General features: G+C 39.4%; 1 long non-coding RNA gene across 2 annotated transcripts in view; it reads right to left on the bottom strand.

The window, feature by feature from the left end:
* Nucleotides 1-12,662, bottom strand: part of LOC122800778 — a 1,511,100-nt gene extending 1,498,438 nt beyond the window's left edge. Inside the window, exon 1 of one of the 2 annotated variants that reach the window (XR_006364639.1) lies at nucleotides 12,262-12,662. This is a non-coding gene — a long non-coding RNA (uncharacterized LOC122800778). The remainder of the gene's footprint in view (nucleotides 1-12,261) is intronic. The other variant, XR_006364640.1, reaches the window with a different exon arrangement.
* Nucleotides 12,663-18,743: the final 6,081 nt, after the last annotated feature.

The raw sequence follows: 18,743 nt of genomic DNA, 5'->3' as shown, positions 1-18,743 counted from the left end.
CAGAGTTTTTACCAAAGGGGATGACAATGCACTTTTTGCATTGAGCTTGAAGCCATGGCTTTGACACCAGGCATCTGTCTCAGTGAGGCCCTTTTGTAGGATGTCCACATCATTAGGAGTTTTGATTATGGCTCCTAGTTTGCAGTCATCTGTGAACTTCATTAGCCAAAGACCTTCTCTGTTTGGTATCTACTTCTCTGAAGTAGAGGCTAACAAGAAAGGACCCAGGATTGACCCTGTGGTACTCCACTTGTCTGAAGTCAGATTTGGAGGCTGCTACTTTCACAGTGTGGGTTCTGTCAGTGAGCCAGTTGGCAACCCATCTTGTGGCATACAGATTTATACCTAGTTTAGTGAGTTTATCTATAATTCCAGAGTGGGGGATGGTGTCAAAAGCCTTGCAAGATCTATTAGGCTGTATGAACCACCTTACCCTTGTCTACGGCTTTGGTGACCGCTTCAAAGAAGAAGTCTATCAGGTTTAGGAGACATGATCTGCCTTTTACAAACACAAACTGGGTGGGGTCCATAGTTTGGAGATTACCAATGTCTTTGTTTACAAGTTCCATGATGATACGTTCTATGGCCTTGCAGACCAGGCTTGTCAGGCTAATGGGGCGGTATTTCCCAGGGTCCATGGTGGCTCCCCCCTTGTGGAGTGGGATAACCATCGCTGTGCGCCATTCAGCAGACACAAAGCCAGAGGTGAGGCTATGATTGAACATAGTATTTAGGTGGGGTGCCAGTTCATTCTGTAGCTCGTGTAGAACGCAGCCTGGGATGTTGTCTGGTCCCATGGATGCTGTGTTCTTGGCTTTGGAGAGTGTGGTTTTTACCTGTGCAGCCGTGATTACAGGAACTTTGCATTCTTCCGGTATAGAGATGGGCTCTTTAGGGGGCAAGAGGGGGTAAAGTTAGCACTGAACCTATCTGCCAGGATGTTGGCAATATCAGTTGGATCTGTATATTTAGTGCCATTGTGCTGTAATTCAGAGCAGATCCAAGTGTTGCCATTGAGATTCTTGACATTACTATAGAATGCTTTGTGGTTGTCTTTAGAATCAGTGGCGATTTTGTTTTCGTAACTAGCTTTGGAGAATTTTATCAGGGATCACAGCTTCTTACTGAGGCTGACCAGGGAGCTCCTCCACTCATGGGATTTTATACTCTTTTGCAACAGCTTCTTCCTTCTGTTGTACAGTTTGTTTTTGGCAGGGGACCACCAGATTGGCTTCCTTTTTTTGGAGGATAGTGTCTTGGTTCTGTTTGGGATAGCACGATCCATGCACTCATGTAAGTACTTATAAAGTGCAATTATGTAGGATTCAGTAGTCCTAACTGTATTGTCCATGTGTATGGGCGTCATGAAGTTCACCACTTCTGTCTTAAGAAGCATGAAGTTGGCTTTGGAGAAATAAATGTTTGCTTTCTCTAATTGTGTAGTTAACCAACTGAATTTTGTGTATAGTACAATTCTGCCCAATAAAATAAATTGTGTGTGTGTATATATATTTATTTTTTTTTTTTTATACACACACTCATATTTTATATATATATATATATATATATATATATATATATATATATATATATATATATATATATATATATATATATATATATATATAAAAAACCTTACAATTGCAATCGCCTGGTTGTATGGGCTCAAGTGGATTTGACTTTTTCTACGGATGTTAGTGAGTTTTGCATGTCAACTACACTGTTGTCTATAGATGTACCACAGCTTAACATACTAGGTTTCTCACTAGCAGAAAATTAAACAGTATGAATACCCTGTCCTACACTGATCACCAAAAGGCTTGCCACTGTATTCAGTCTACTACAGGCTACTGAGAGGGGTTTCTTTACCTTGCTTACAGAGCTTCTTCAGAGCCAGTCCCAATGGATCTGGCACACATGAGCAAAACAAAATCGCACCAAATCACACCATAAACATTAGATCCAGGGATCTGAACTTTGCTTGCGACAGAACATGCTAGAAGGACAGGTGTGTGCCACAAAAGATCCTCACACTCTAGAATAGGCTCCCCCTCCATGTAAAATAGAGTTCATCCCTGATCCTATTCAAATAGGACCTTGACAAATGGATGGGAAATCTTAAATGTATCCCTTTTCTGGCCCTCCATGTCCCTTATAAACAGAAGATGTCAATAAGAAAAAAGTTTTACCCTAAACAACATCCCCCTACAAGCCTTAGTTACCTGTCTACTAACATGCTCCCCTAGAGGCCATGATACTCGGGGACCCAATCAGTTTAGGGTGTGTGACTAGGCTTGTAAGGGTCCTAGAGGTAGTTAGCCTAGTAACGACCTATCAACTTAAATTATAAAGTCCCGAATGTCCTCAGTGGTTATCTTATTGAGATGTATGCATGAGGAACTTTTCTCCCAGGGTCTCTGCTGAAAAGGGCATTTGCCCAGTCAGACTTATCCAGTAGGCAAAGGCTAATTACACACACACACACACACACACACACACACACACACACAAAAAGAAAGAATACTGAATGAGAAAATTCAGTGTTCTATTGTCACAAGAGTACAAGGGCAGAATTTGGCAATTTAAAGGCCATGCAACACTAATGACCGATTAGTAAGCTGTCCACACTTTTTTTTTTTTTTTTTTATGTTGCTTAGGTTGTATGATGTATAGCAGTACATGTGAAATATAATCTTTGTGAACTTAATACAGTGTGATTACTGCCTATGTCATAAGTGATGATTCAGTAAGAGTGTTTTTTTTTTTTTTTTTTTTAAAACAAACACTCTTACTGAATCATCACTTATGACATAGGCAGTAATCACACTGTATTAAGTTCACAAAGATTATACTTCACATGTACTGCTATACATCATACAACCTAAGCAACATAGAAAAAAAAAAATCAGGAATTGAATAATTTATGTAAACAAGAAACATCTTTATTAAACCATCACCTACAACATAGGCAGTATTACATTTATATAAATGAAAAAACACACAGACACAATCCTAGTTGCAAGTATTTTACATCACAAATAATACTGACATGCTCGCAGTTGCAAACATTATACATCAGTTATAATCTACCCAATCATCTTCATACAAATGATGTCCTGCCTTCTTTTAAACCTCATTTCTCCTTTGTATGTACTGCTCCCACAATTCCCATTTTTTCCTATGTAGTTTGCTCCTTCCCTTTTCTAAAGATATCAATTCCAAATTGTTTCATCTCGGTTACCATACTCACCACTTCTAGTATAGCTGGTTTAGATTTTGATTTCCATTTGTTAGTAGTTGCTTTTTTGGCAGCCACCATAATTAGACCCAGCAAGGCCTTACCATGTCTAGGCAATTCCAATGCTGTATCATAGCAAAGAAAAATCACTTCCCTCATCGCACCAATTTGCCCACCCAGCATATCCACAGTGCATCCCACAGGAAATCCTTAAATCCACCAACTCACCACACTCCCAGAAAATAAATGTTCCCCCAAACTACCTCTTTCTTCCCAGTCACACCTCCAACATTTGCTGTCTACAGAGGGAAACCTTCTCTGGAGTCTACTTGGGAAGTTGGGATATAAAAATATGGTACTTGCATATTAATCGCAACGAGAATTCTGAAGTGGCAGTAATGGTTGTGTTTCTGCAAAACCTGTTTTCTGAGTTTCTTAACCTTGAAATGGTTGCGTAAGCAGAAGTGGCCGACAGTGGCAGTAAGGCACGAAAAGGAGCCGGGGTGAGGGGTGGGGGGTCCTCAGTGCTAAAGTGCATCATGATTCAACCATTCCTGATAACAACCTCAGCAAAGGGAAGTCAGTGAGGAATATTCCATGTAACTGTTACTGCCCAGTACTCATCCAAACTACAGGCACCTGTCAGCACCATTAAGTAACGTGACAGTGATCCCTCACGGACTGATTTCTTTCTCCCTAGCAGGACTCCTGGCCCTGGGGTGGCAACCATTCTCCCACTTCAGACATACCTGTGTTAATCAGAACCACTTACATTGCTTGTCAGAAGTGCTGTAAATGATGAATGGGAAATTTCAGAGGATTATGTGTGAATCACTCACAGATTCCACTACATCCAGTTTAGGAATGTGCTGCCTTTCATGACTTTTAACCATAAGGATGACTGCTTAGCACCAGTCCTATGTTTAGGTCAGGAGCAGATGCTCCCCAGGAAGAGGATTTTTCATGTTTTTCCTCTTCCAATGTGAAAAAACAGTTGTCATACACTAGTACAGAAGACTGTACTCTCCTGTTCTTATGTTACCAGGCATCCTCTCTCAGAAACACAACCATTTCTGCTACTTCAGAGATCTGGTTGTGATAATACGCAAGTTACCAAAAAATATTTCCAAGTAAAAATCCTAAATCTTCTAGATTTTGTTATTTGGGAGACATACAGATTTTCTCCCATTATTTACCTGTGAATTGTTTATCCAATCTCTCTCCCTAATCCTTCCTAACCTCCTCTGATGCATTCTTATAGTTGGCATGCAATATTTTATATGCTCTACTAATTATTCCATTTTAATGGCAGTGACTGTTCTAGCTTCTATTAAAAACTCTACAGTGCTGGTCTTTCGATCAGGACCCCCCCCCTATTTCTCTTGCTCTTTGCCTATACTTGGATAGCCATTCTTGACAGGGAAGGCAATCTCTAACCTGCAGTCCAAGTAAATTCTTGGCATCTTCCCATCCTTTCACAAGCTAGTTATTTGATCCCAATTCCTTGGCTCCTTTGCCAGGTTTTCTCCAATAAATTCCAGCCCCCTATTGTCTATGTCCCCAATTGCAGTCATCCCTATCCCTTGCAGTAGTGTTTGGATACTATTCTGACCTAGGACAACAGATTTTCCTATGACCAGGCTCTGACCTGGATAAAAGCATAACCATAATTGTATTTTGTGGTCAATCTACTAAGAAAGAATATTCACTCTTTGCATGCACTGTATTTTAATGCTTGTTTACTGGAAACGGTGATAGACCATTTTAGTCCTTACCCATGGAGCACAGTGAATTATTATTATATAATATATATATATATATATATATATATATATATATATATATATATATATATATATATATATATATATATATATATATATATACATATACATACATACACACACACACACACACACACACACACACACACACACATATATATATATATATATATATATATATATATATATATATATATATATATATACACACACACATATATATATATATATATATATATATACATATATATATATACACACACACATACATTATATATATATATATATATATATATATATATATATATATATATATATACATACACATACATACATATATATACACACACACACACACTACAAAAAAAAAAAAAATACTAGAATATCTATATTATCCTAACTAGGTCTGCATTTCTGATGCTGGGAGGTGAACTAAGGGAATTAAGTAATTACAAGAGAGTGTTTCAGCATAGCCTGCAAGGTAGATCAACATAAAATGATCACGTCGTCATTCATTTGGGAGAATGCAATAATAGTCTTTCCTCTCTTATTAAATGGAATACTGTATAGGACACAAAGGACCCCGCCCCAGCTTTCCTTCCCACAGCTAAATAAGAGAATACTATTACTGACAAGTGTTCCCCTCATCTCCCCAGATCATGGTTTAAGCCTTATTGAAGAAGTTTTAGCAGTTATACATTCTACTCTACTATAAATAGGCCTGCAGCAATTTATGATGCAATCTCATATTTGTACAAAGTGTAGTCATTTCCTTCCTCCTAGTAAAAGGATCCCGTCTTCAGTAAAATGACCACCTAATGCATCTTACTCTCTTCCTTTTTTGCACTATGACTGTAATGGCACTTGTGCTCTCACCCCAAATCAGCAGCTAACAAAGACTAATGTGTTTAATTAGAATTCCTGGCAATCTAGAAAACACAGCCCCCTCCCCCAGCAATACCACTCTTGCCAAATATTAATTATGGTGGGTTTTCAACCGTCAACATTTTCTGGTCTCCTGCACGTCTCAGGGCAAGCAGCTGCATGAAGAAGTCACCACATTAGAGGCATTATACATATTTAGAATTGAACTGTAATCCTTTTTATAGGCCACATAGGGTGGGGTCTGATATGGAGCACAAGTAGGGCAAACTTGAGACTGGAACATATGCACAACTGTCTGCAAAAATTGATTTGTTCGCAATACACATTACAGTATGCAAAATGGCACCATATGGACAAAATTCCTCCAGATGTACTACACCACCACTTTTGACTAATGTGCATTATCCACATTTACAGAGCTGGTGGTATGCTTTCTATGCTACATTCATTATATACGTCTCAAACTTCTTTGCTGAAGTATTCTAGACCAAGCCAAATAAATAAGAACACACAGATCCAAAATTGGGGACAAACACTCCAGTTAAAAGGAAAACCGGTTTTACATCAACATGCATTTTCTGGGCAATAAGTATAAAACCAATGTTTGGTACTATTGGTTGGCTGTAATTTTCAGTGATTTACTGGGACAGTCGAAAGGTATGGTCCTGTACAACACTATACGATTTAAATTATGTATTGTATTTGGAATTATCACTTATTTCAGTTTGTATAGTCATCAGTATGAACAAATCTCCTTGCAGTCTTCAACAATATCTAAACAAGAATGCCTCATATTTTTGGTTTTAAAACAGCTGCCATGTTTAGTACAAATGAACTGCGCTCAAGCAGCAAATCAGCACATTCTAGCACTTCTAGTTGAAAGTCACCCTACAAAATAATGCACACATCTATAAATAATTTTCACATATTAAAGATATTTTATTTTAATAATGCTTCTGGGTTACAAGTAGCCATGGCTTTAAAATTACTTATGTCAGAACAAGATAAATAGGAAGGTGTTTATTGCACCCATCTGCTACAAAGCAAATGTGATGTAATAAAACCAGAACAAGAAAAAGATGAATGCAAAAAGAAAAAAAAAATGGCCTGGCTGAATAAGGGTGGAGGCTTATCCAGTGAAGTCCTCCAAGATTAAACACTGGTCTACATGTGATGACAATTAGGAAAGCAAATATACAAAATTAAGAATACAGGTAACGAAACTGTACAGACAGGTACCCAGAACTGGCATAAAATTCTCAAAAATAAATAAATAGCTAGCGGGGGTTGGGGGGCAAGTCAGACTGGAAGTGTGACAGAGTGCGAACACAAACAAACTAAAGCATTTCCAGGATGACACTAACTCACTCATGTACAGAAAGCAGATCCCATATAGGGTGACACTCTGGCAAGTCACCTTTAGTACATGCTAAAGAAGACTCGATTATAGAAATGTTAATATCCAAGTATGAAAGCCCACAGTCTGAAAATGAATAAAAATAAATAATTATGGGAAGCGAGTGCCTCTGCATCACTCAATGGAGAGGAAGGGTCATATTGCTGTGGTCTCTGTATCACATCAGAGACAGGGTGGGTATATGCTATAAGGGAGGCAAACAGGCAGACACACAGGAACTCAAAAACAACCATATTTGGTTTGTTACTAGTATTGGATCTCTAGTGGAGCATAACCTACAGGAAGCCCAACTGGGCAAGAAGTGATAGCTACTATGTTGCTGGGAACAGCAGGGCTAGTCAAGTTAGACAAGACGGAGTAATTAGGAGGAGTACTCCAGAAGCATTTTCAATCCACAGATTACAATTTACTGCAAATATGGAAACAAAATGTGTGCGGGGGGGTGCAGCTACTTAAACAATAAGAAAATGGCAACTTTTCAGTATCTGTAATGGCAGAAAAGATTCTGTCAACAGGGGTTTTTATCAGAAAGAAAAAAACAGATAGCCATCTCTACTCACCCTTCCCATTGAGCTTAATATAGTTTACCAAATAAGTATGAGCTTAACAGATTATCAAATATGAATTTTGATAACGTGGCAAAAAGCAGAACGGCCTTTCCTGTAAATATGTTGCATGCAACATCAAGGCTAGGATTCAAAACTTTTCAGCAAAACACTTGCACCATTAAGGTTACTGTTTATCATAGTCACCACAAATTTATAAATAAATACTTGCACACTTCTCAAAATCTGCAAGTAAACATAAATCAGAAAAATAATGTGCATCAAAATCAAAGATTATAGGGTACCAGTATTATTCAAAGATCTGCTCTGTGTTTTAACAAGTTCAATGATAAAAGTTACTGTTAAGGTGTTCCAAATGATGCTATAAAGTTTGCAAACCTGCAAAACACTACAAAAAAAGCTACCTCCTACAACCTCCTTCAGTTTGCTACAGCTACACTCCTTAATATTTTGCCAGTTGAAATCTTTCTTTCCACTCTACCCCTTTCGACATTTCTTGTTTATCAAGTGTATCACCCAGTCACATTTTTACTACGCATGTGCACACAGAGTTCTAAAACTTCACATTTTTTAGGCACTTCCGAAGTGCACAGACGTTTTGCCCTTCTATTAGGGGTCTTAACCACCTCAAAAGACATGCATTATGGATTCCACTAACTGAACAGTACAAAAATGGTATCTTACCCAGAATTCCTCCAACCTTCTGGAGTTTGACAAGGCAGCCACAAATCTCCAAGACATTTTAACTACAAAGATATTTTCCTTATTTGACACCCCCTGACCCCCCACTTGTTCCTGTTATCTCCAAAAGGTGTTTTACATAAAAGGCACACAGAAAATGCATCTCTCGAGGCATTCTTCATTATGATGGCGAGTAGGAATACAGTTAGACTAAACTGGGTTTAAGTCCAGGTGAAACAAATAATTAACAAAAGTCCCAGCAGGCATTGCTTTACATTTCCACAGGGGTTATGTATGGACTTCGCTCTTGTTGTTTTACTACAGAAAGTGGTCTTTACCGTAACCATTAGGGCCATTTTCAAACACCTTCCTTTACACTACTATGATGGAGATAACTAGAAGGCATGATCACAGATTAATCATTCTTGCATTAACTTCAGAAAGTAGTCCTACTCATAAAAGAGTGATGTCACACTCCAAAAATCATAAAACAGTCACAATATGGACATATATTACAGTTTCCTAACATATCCTAAAAGTTCACATACACCTGGTCACCTGCTGACGTATGAAGCTACAAGCAGCTTCAGCACAGACGTGCAAGTACTAATCCACAACAGAGGAAAGGTGTTTAACAAAGGAAAGCTTTTAGAAAAGTCTTCTAGAAAAAAAACAACAAACTGCACTGCACCAGTAAAAAAATAAATAAATAATAAATGTGTATGAGTGTGTATATATATATATATATATATATATATATATATATATATATATATATATATATATATATAAATAAATAAATAAATAAATAAATAAAAGTAGCATTTTTTCTGTAAAACAAGACTATGAAGTTAAACAAGCATATCTGCATAAAAGAGAAAAAAAATGGCGTACACATTTATTTTTAATAAAATACAGGCATCTACTGCAAGTGGACAGGTTACGTTTTAATGACCGTCTTAGGTTAGGACTGGCTAATACTAACCTCAGTACAACAGTTGTAATAATCCTTATTTTCAGAGTATTTTTTTTTTTCGTTTGTGGTTATACACGTTTCTCCTTCTTACAAAGCTAGGAGATCCTTCTCTATGACATCTTTAGAAAGAGAGAGACAATTCCTTCTAGTCTGCCCCTATGCACAAATAAAGATGAGCAATTTGCAAACAGACATGATACCTGGATTGGATTGCTTTATCAGTTTGAGTTTTCTTTATGTCTGACATTGGGAATACACTTTGGTCATACAGGAGTACCTGAACTGCTTGATAGCTTATCATTTTATGTAGTTGTGTGGTAGCATGTTCTGAAAAGTTTAGAAGCAAAAAAGTGTCTGAAAACATAGCCATAATTAAAGAGGGTATTGCACAGGCTCTAGTCAGAAGGAAAGTAAACTCCATTCTTTACACACACTAGAACTCCCCATCTTTCTTGCCCTCTTCACAAAAAATTGAAGGGGGGGGGGGGGTTGGACAATCTCCCAAAGCAAAGAAAAAAAAATTATATATTACACACACAAATATATGAGAGACACTTTGATAATCACTCTAACACATGGCCTTAACTTGATTAAGTACAAACAGAAAATTTCAGAGTACATCAAAGCAAGACTTCTTTATTACACAAAACACTAAATAAGCAGAAGTTTGAACAATATTTGAAGCAACAAAGACAAGCACACAAGACATGTTATGCTTCCACTTTCTTTTTACTGCATTTCATCCAGTAATTTCAGAGACCAGCACCTGCTACATATCAATTCATTTTAGTCAAGAACAACTGTAAGGTTTGATGGTAAATGCGAAAAACAAAGGACACATTAGGATTTGTTGCAGTTTTACGTTAAAATGCCTTCGGCGACAAGTCTAGGTGAACCTTTCTACAGAAGAATAGTTCAATTGATGCCATAAAATAAAAAAAACTAAAATGCATTCACATTCATACAATGCTGGCCCATAACAAAATGTGAATTACTGTAGCAGTAACCATAAAATAGGATGGTTTGCAGTACTATAAACAGTCTTTAAACGTCAAAAGTAAGAGACCATCATGGGCGGTACATACATACATTTTCTTATGCCAACATTTTCAGAATTTCATTACCTCTCATATACAATTGCCAGTTATTTTAAGACACTTTATTTAAGAAAGAGAACTTATTTTTAGTGTCCTAAACAGTAATCAGAGAAGGTATATAAGCAAGAACTCAAATTCTATTTATCTTGGAGTGATTACTGTGGGCTATACTCATTTACAATTGAACTTTCTGATTTTGAAGTTCCACTGAGAGAAACCAATAAATTATGTTAACCATTGCCACACACACCCAAAAGCACAAATCTGTTAAATCAATTAAGGGAAATGTGTGCCCGCCAGTGAAATACAGAAAACATCCAAGTTTCCTGGCTGTAAAACTAAAGTATCAATGACAGTAACTCAGGAACACACCTCTCAAGTGTACATCATGAAGAGGAGCATTCCTCATTTTGGGTCTTAAAAAGTCCATTTCCTCAAAAGTTCTACATTGAAAGGGTCTGTCACAGATTCTGTGTTAGGCATTTTTAACTGCTATCCATGGTAAATAGTAATGAACAATATTAAATCATAAAGACTTCTTAAAGGTATAACGTAGCACATTGTAACCAATGACCTTCCTAGGTGAAGATGTTAGTAAGCTGTTTGAAGGTGTTCCACATTTTGCCCAATTGTTCCACATTTTGAGGCTGTGTTCCTCGTTTAGGAGATGGAAGGTTGACAGATATGCTCAGGAGAAGGTGCTTCCTCTCAAATAAATTATTAATTCATTAAAAGCAATTTGTGTCTTTGACACAATCCCTTTCTAAATTGCTTTTAGCAGGAGGGAACCAATACAGAAAAAAAAAAAAAAAAAAAAAGGACATAAAAGCAAAGCCTCATAAGCACTGTGGACAACCCATAAAGTAACAAGCAAAAAATCAGGAGGATGCCATATAAATTGCTTGTCACACAAAGAGTGATAAACGCAGAGCCAACTTTTTAACCCTGATGTGAGATTAACTGCTATACTAATTCACTGGTGCTAGACTGCTCAAAACAAGATCCATAAATCATAAACATATAAAGTATCAAGAAAGGTTCTTCAAGCCTTCAGATGCGATGAGTACAATGCAAGAAAAAATTGTGACAGCAGTTTAAACAACAACAACCACCACACCACCTCTCTACTGCAAATTTTAATATAAAAATTTGGTTGAACAAGTCTCTCAAGAAATATTTCTACACTACACTCTTAATTTGTTAGCCCAAAACACACATACAACACTCAAACACGCTAATTCATGGTTATCTCAAGCAATTTTGCTCCAGCAATGTTTACATGGGCTTTTTAATACAGCCCTGCACACACAACACGCAGGAAAAAAACTTTCTTTAGTTATTCACAAAGACCCACATGCCATAAGATTAATTGATTAAACGGGGAAACCAATTAAAACGCGAGATCAGCGGTTAAAAATGTTAGTGCTATTCAATCTTCGCTGCAAGGTACCCTCAGGAAAATTAAGTTTCTCTCGTCTCTTTCTCCCTCCCCCAGCTGCTAGGTATCGAACCTCACCTGTCCAGTGTAGAGACGCAGACACTGCTCTTCCCTAAGGTAAATTCCTTTAGTATCACAAACGAAATTTACTAACGCATACTAGAAAACATGCTACTCACCTTTGCTTAATGCATCTCCGTTTAATACCCTCCAGTCCTCTCATTTCCTAGGAGGGAAAATAATGCCTCTCTGTTTGCCGTTCTCTATTAAGGGCGAGTCTCCACCTGCCGGCACCAGTTTTGCAGTTTCAACGTATCCGTAGTCGGTAAAACCTCCCAGATGCCCAAGCCAGACAGCAGACTACCAGCTAAGTAGGGACGTTACAGAGTTCAAACTTCACTCGTTAGAGAGCTGCCCCCAACCTCACCCGACAGTAGAATATACCAACTCCTCTTTCTATACCATCGGCTCCCAACGATGACAACTGTATGGGTCTGCTAGCTTACGGGAGAAAGCCGGAATCACATCACAATCGCAAGCTTTTGAGCCCGCCTCCATTCGTGTCTCAGCCTGGTACAAAATAGTTCCTTTAATTAGGGATTGCATAATTACGAGTTGCCATCCAGAGTGAATGCGTTCGTTCGTAGTATAAAGAAGCGCATTTGTTAGAATAACTATAGACTGATGTAGTGTATGAATTGCTGGAATTAATTGTCTACTCTTTCTCATGTATCCCTGTCCTTAAGCAACAGACCTGCTAAATCTAGAGTTACAAAGTCGCAAATATAAGCTCGATTCCCACAGACCCTAAATGTATGTGAACTATCTTTGTGCCAGCCTCGTTCTTTTTCCCACGAATGAAAAAAGAAGGGAAAATACCTTTGATTAGTTGTACTTATTTTTAGATTTACTTCTCTTTATTCATAACTATCTGTCTATGGTTGTGTTTTTTTAGTAAGTCTACAAAATTGTATTTGCCACACGCCTGGCAAATGATCAAAGCTGTGCACAGACTGTGAGCAGAGCCAGACACCTTTAAAATATGCGGACGAGGAATTCGGGAACGAAACGAAGCTTCTTCATTTATGCAATGTATATATAAAACCTTCAAATTAATGACAAACACAAAGGGATCAAGGTTGCACAAGTGTCAGTAAGTTATCCTTGTAGGACTACAGTGAGAATGATATAAAAAATGTACTAACCAATACCAATGTTTCTGTGTTGATAGCCTTAGCTTTCAGCTTTACATCTCCAGAACGTGGAACAAACGGGCAAAGTCTGACTAACGGCTTAGGCGTGCAGAAAAGTCTTCAGATCAGCTCGTGCTGACTAACGGTTTGGGCATGTGGAAGGTGCCCTGAAGCTTTGTAAGCTGGCTGATCAGTTTGCCCGGGGCAGGGCATAATATAATTTCAACTTCTACAACAGCTATGGTTGCTGTTGTGTCTTTCGGCTCTTCCCGGTTAGGGGTCGCCACAGCGGAACACCGGTCCGCTAATGATTGATAGTAGATTTTTACGTACCGAGTTGCCGGGACGCACAACCTTCAACGAAGGTACGCTCATTCACGCATGTTTCCGCACAGAAGACGATCTAGCTGAGAATCGAACAGGACAACGTCTTACTGTTTGGCGACAACGCTACCTGCAGTGACAAACGAGCTCTCATTATGTGGAACAGTTTACTCAAGGTGACCATTTTGTTACATGACCTAAACTGGGACACTTGAGGGTCGCTCTGGGAAGCCAGGTCTGCAATCCCATTCTCCCGTCCCCCATGGGAGTGGAGATAGGGCCACCATGTCATCTGCACTGGGGCTGGCAGGTTGATATCCTGTCCTTCACCAGGCACTGTGGGGATACCACTCTGTGAATGGCATCACGCAAGAGGTCACATGCCAGGAGGCTCAAAACATGCACATTTGTTGGTGCCTAGCACTGTAGAGGAGAAAGACTGAGGTGTGCCACAAAAAAGCGCAGAGATGGGAGACCCAGGGCCTTCTCCCCTGTGAGATTGAAAGCCCTAGGTGCAAGGCAAAGGGCAGAACTGGTGTCATGGATGTCTGGATGAGGTACTGTCTGAGACTTCGCGGCCCAGCAGAGTTCCATGAGGCTGTGAAGATCCCCTGACAGGCTCCAAGAGCATGCATGACACTGCATGATTTGGAAGCAGTCAGGAGATATGTAACCCTGGAAAAGAGCTCTTTCTCTCCTGGGTAGAAGTGGACGCCTGGAGGGGGTCCGTCCCAATGGAAGTCTGGAAGGGAGACCGAGGTGGAAAGTGATTGGGACAGGACAGCTCCTGCCTGGGTGAGGGGTTAATAACCATGCCCCTTCTGGGATAGAAGTCTGGAAGGGGGAGGCAGGCAGATAGTGGGAGGGCTGGGCTAGGGTTACCATATTTGGTTATATGAAAAAGAGGATGAAAAAATATGTGCTGGTATTATACCAGCACATATTTTTTCATCCTCTTAGGGTTGCCAGATTCTTGACTGGCCGGGTCGAGACAAAGGGTTTTTCACACTAAGTGAAGACCAAAAAAAAAAAAAAAGTCTTTAGTTTTTAATGCGGAACATCGCAGTTCCGCATTAAAGACAAGTAGCATCTTGTTTGGCGATTTTTGATTGGCCCCTATGCAGGTATACGAGCCAATCAAAAACTTGCACAGTGGACCCTCTTCTGTTCAATGCGGAACATCAAGCAGTTCTGTATTGAACAGAGCTCCGTTTTTCAATTTTTTTTATTGGCTCGTATACTGGTATACGAGCCAATCAAAAACTTGCACAGTGGACCCTCTTCTGTTCAATGCAGAACATCAAGCAGTTCCGCATTAAACAGAACTCTGTTTTTCGATTTTTTTTTGGTTGTCTCGTATACCGGTATATGAGCCAATCAAAAACTTGCACAGCGGACCCTCTTCTGTTCAGTGCGGAATATCAAGCAGTTCCGAATTGAACAGAGCTCTGTTTTTCGATTTTTTGGATTGGCTCGTATACTGGTATACGAGCCAATCAAAAACTCGCACAGCGGACCCTCTTCTGTTCAATGCGAAACATCAAGCAGTTCCGCATTGAACAGAGTTCCATTTTGCAATTTTTTGATTGGCTGGTATACCAGTATACAGGCCAATCAAAAAAAAAAAAAACAAAGCGGAGGCTGTTTTGCCGCAACTGTAACTGTCAGCACGTGACTTGGGATCGGACTGTTGATCCCAGGACAATCCTGCTGAAATAGGGACGTCTGTTTTTTGAAAATTCTGCGATTTGTCCGGATTTTTGAAAAACCCGAACAAATTGCAGAATTTTCAAAAACTGCCCGGACAGGAGCCCAAAAAGAGGATGTGTCCAGGAGAAACACGAACATATGGTAACCCTAGGCAGGGCGAGCTCCAGCCTGGGTGAGGGGAGGGTCAGGCACAACTCCTCACAATGGAAGTCCTTAAGTGAGCACTGGGGCAGACAGCAACAGGGCCTGGAAACCTCCTGCCTGGGTGAGTGGGGTCAGGCACAGCACCCCCATGACATAAGTCCTTAAGGGGCAACTGGCAGACAGTGGTGGGGCCTGGAGAGCTTCTGCATGGGTGAGCAAGGACAGGCAGAGCTCCTCATGATGGAAGTCCTTGAGGAAGCACTAGGGCAGATGGTAGAGGGGCCTGGAGAGCTCCTGTCAGGGTGAAGGCATCCAACTTCACCCCATAATCGACAGCATCCTTGAAAAATCTCAAAGTCCCCAGAGCTGCTCTGAATGGGAAAGCAGGGGGACTCTGAAGCCTTCATGAGAGTGGATGTGCCCCTCAACGGCCGAGGGGAGTTCCAGAGTGGTGGACGGGATCAGAGGGAAGATCCCCTGAAAGGGACCGAGGGCATGAGGGATCTGGCATGATTTGGCAGCCTGCAGGAGACATGGAGGAGGTGAAGTCCCCCGACATGGGGGCCTCGGCCAAGGAAGGTCTTTTGGCCAGGTCAAAGGTGATGCTTTTAGGGGTCAGCCCTGACAGAGGTCAGTAAGAGAGCTCCGGTCAGATGGTTGCAGAGTGTGGAAAGGTCTTGCCTGGGTGAGTGGGCTCAGGCAGAGCCCCCACAATGGTAGCCCTTGAGAGAGAGAAACTGATGGATGGTGGCAGGGCCTGGAAGGCTTCTGCCAGGATGAAGGCATCCGACCTTACCCCATACCCAATGGCATACCTGAAAAATCTCAAAGTCCCCAGAGCTGCTCAGGATGGGAAAGCAGGGGGACTGGCCGTCCCAGGAAGCCAGGTCACCACTCAATCTGAGAAGTCTAAACTGGGACATTTCTGCGTCCCAAAGGCAATGTTCAGGATTCTAGGACAGAGACTTCCAAACCGAGACTGTCCTGGAAAAACAAGGAGAGTTGATTACCATGAATTTACTGACAGCTTTAACTAACAAGTTATTACCAGAATGGTTAAAAAGTCTAACTGTATACTTGTAAAACACATGTTTGATGATTTAATATGAATCAGTATTATTTACTGTGAGGATCAGTTAAAAAAATTCTTAACACTGAATATGTTACAGGCCCTTTCAAGGTGGAAGAATGGGAAGCATGGATTTTTTTAAGACTTAAAATGAGGAATGTTATGTAATGTTGGTACTTGCAAATTATCTCAACCACTTTCCACACCGGGCCATGGTTGCAAATTCTTGGTCATCCACTTCATAGCACCTCCTAAACTACATGAGAAAATGACAACGAGTTACTGACAAAGACAGACACACATAAACAACAGGAGACAGAAAAATAGCACCTCTGGACATGGAGAATGAGTGGCTCTTCCCACAGTCAGGACAGCCATTTAGTGTAATTTGCCATAGAATGATATTACTTCATGAAAGCCGTCATTGAGCCAGACAGGAGAGTCACACTGAGTACAGTGTTTTGAAATGGGGAAGGTGACCTTTCACTTTTTCAAGAATGACATGGGGCTGAGGACATTGTGTCTCCCTCTCAGAAGGGTGTACAGTTTTGAACACTGAAGTGCACAGTTCCAAAAAGTAAGCAGGGGTAACAACAGCTACGGGGACTGAGCTAAGTGGGAGAAGGAGCACTGTCCAAAGACTTTGCTGGGACAAAGCTATCTGTAGCATTGTCAGTTACACACAAAGCCTGTTTCCTGATTTTATGAAAAGAAGCCCACATTTTATATAGAAGGTTTACAAAAATAAATGAATACAAATACCAGGGGAAATGCACGTTTATGTGATACTCCTTTGCATTTCATGACAACTGACAGGAAGGAAGCATTTACAACCAGGCCACCAGTTTCTTTACAATCACGATACAGTCAGACCCAATGTGACAGACAGTTACTTATTTAACCTGACAACACCCGCATAAACTGAATGACTCATTCCTGCATCAAACGAAGAATGCAGACAGGTATGACATGTAGTTGCGATAAAACGTAAGTACCGTAATGTTGTATTGATGCTAGTTTCACAAAAAATATGTGTGTATAATGTTTGCAACCCAGAACATGTTAATATTGTTTGTTATCTTTTGTATAAGTGTATTTTGCATGTCTTAACTGATAATTCAAGAATGGTGTTAAAATGAGGAATGTTCCACCTAATGAGGTACACTTGACAGGTATGTTGCCAGCTTTACTTGCTACTATATCTAAAAGGAATATGAACATAGGAATTCCATTCGACTAATCAGATCCATAACACAAGGGACCACACAATCCAAAATTCCTTTAGTTATAGCTGAGTTACATAAACTGTTGTGGCTAGTTATTGGACATGGCTTTCCTATGAATAAATGCTAACAAAATTTAGCTCACAGTACACACTCCTGTGCTCTAAATGCAATAAATAAATGAAACAGTAATAAAACAAGATGCTAGGGCACAGTTTAAAGGCAGAATCCAATGTAAACCAATGAACCTTTCGGTCAAGCATGAAACCTAAAGTGCAGCACAGTCACTAAATGCAACTCAACCGAGCACAAGCACTTAGGTATTGCATAAATCTGTTCTATTGCATTAATCTGAAAGTTTACCAAATATCATTCCGAACAAACTTGCAGCCAATATCCAGCATAAAGATGTATAAAAACACCTTTATTATATCCAAACGGCAAGCGCTTTCAACATTGGTCTTCCTCAGGCCGATGAAAATAACACAAGTTAAATGCATTTATATAATGAATAAATCATTGGCAATCAATGATGTCACATCCTGCCTAAACCTTATGTCTTAAAAAATTGTTATTTAGATACATTTCCATCTCGTATGATAAATACAAAAACAACGAGATGGGTTACAATCAATTAAAACACTATGTTAAATTTATAAATATTTTTAAAATTTTTGGAAAACACACAATGTTAGTAAAAGTGAAAATGACTCTATTTAAAATCCTATAATATTTACTATACAATATAATTTAAACTGCGAATTACATTATTCATAATCGCAGTTTTTCTACAATAACATAAAATGAAGCATATAAAAATATAATAGTCAACTAAGGACATATATATATATTTTTATATATTTATATGCATGTATATAAATGTGCAACACGTAACAAATACACATTAAAATACACAACCAAAAGTTCTCAAATCAAGTGCTTCACAACATCTTTGCTGATTAAAGGGCTGCAGCCTATTAAAATATGCATACAGTCAG

This window comes from Protopterus annectens, chromosome 4.part1 (genome assembly GCF_019279795.1).
Source record: "Protopterus annectens isolate FY-2018-M chromosome 4.part1, PAN1.0, whole genome shotgun sequence".
In the NCBI taxonomy this organism is placed as follows: domain Eukaryota; kingdom Metazoa; phylum Chordata; order Ceratodontiformes; family Protopteridae; genus Protopterus; species Protopterus annectens.
Note: the sequence above shows the minus strand (reverse complement) of the source record. Positions and strands in the feature narration are given on the sequence as shown.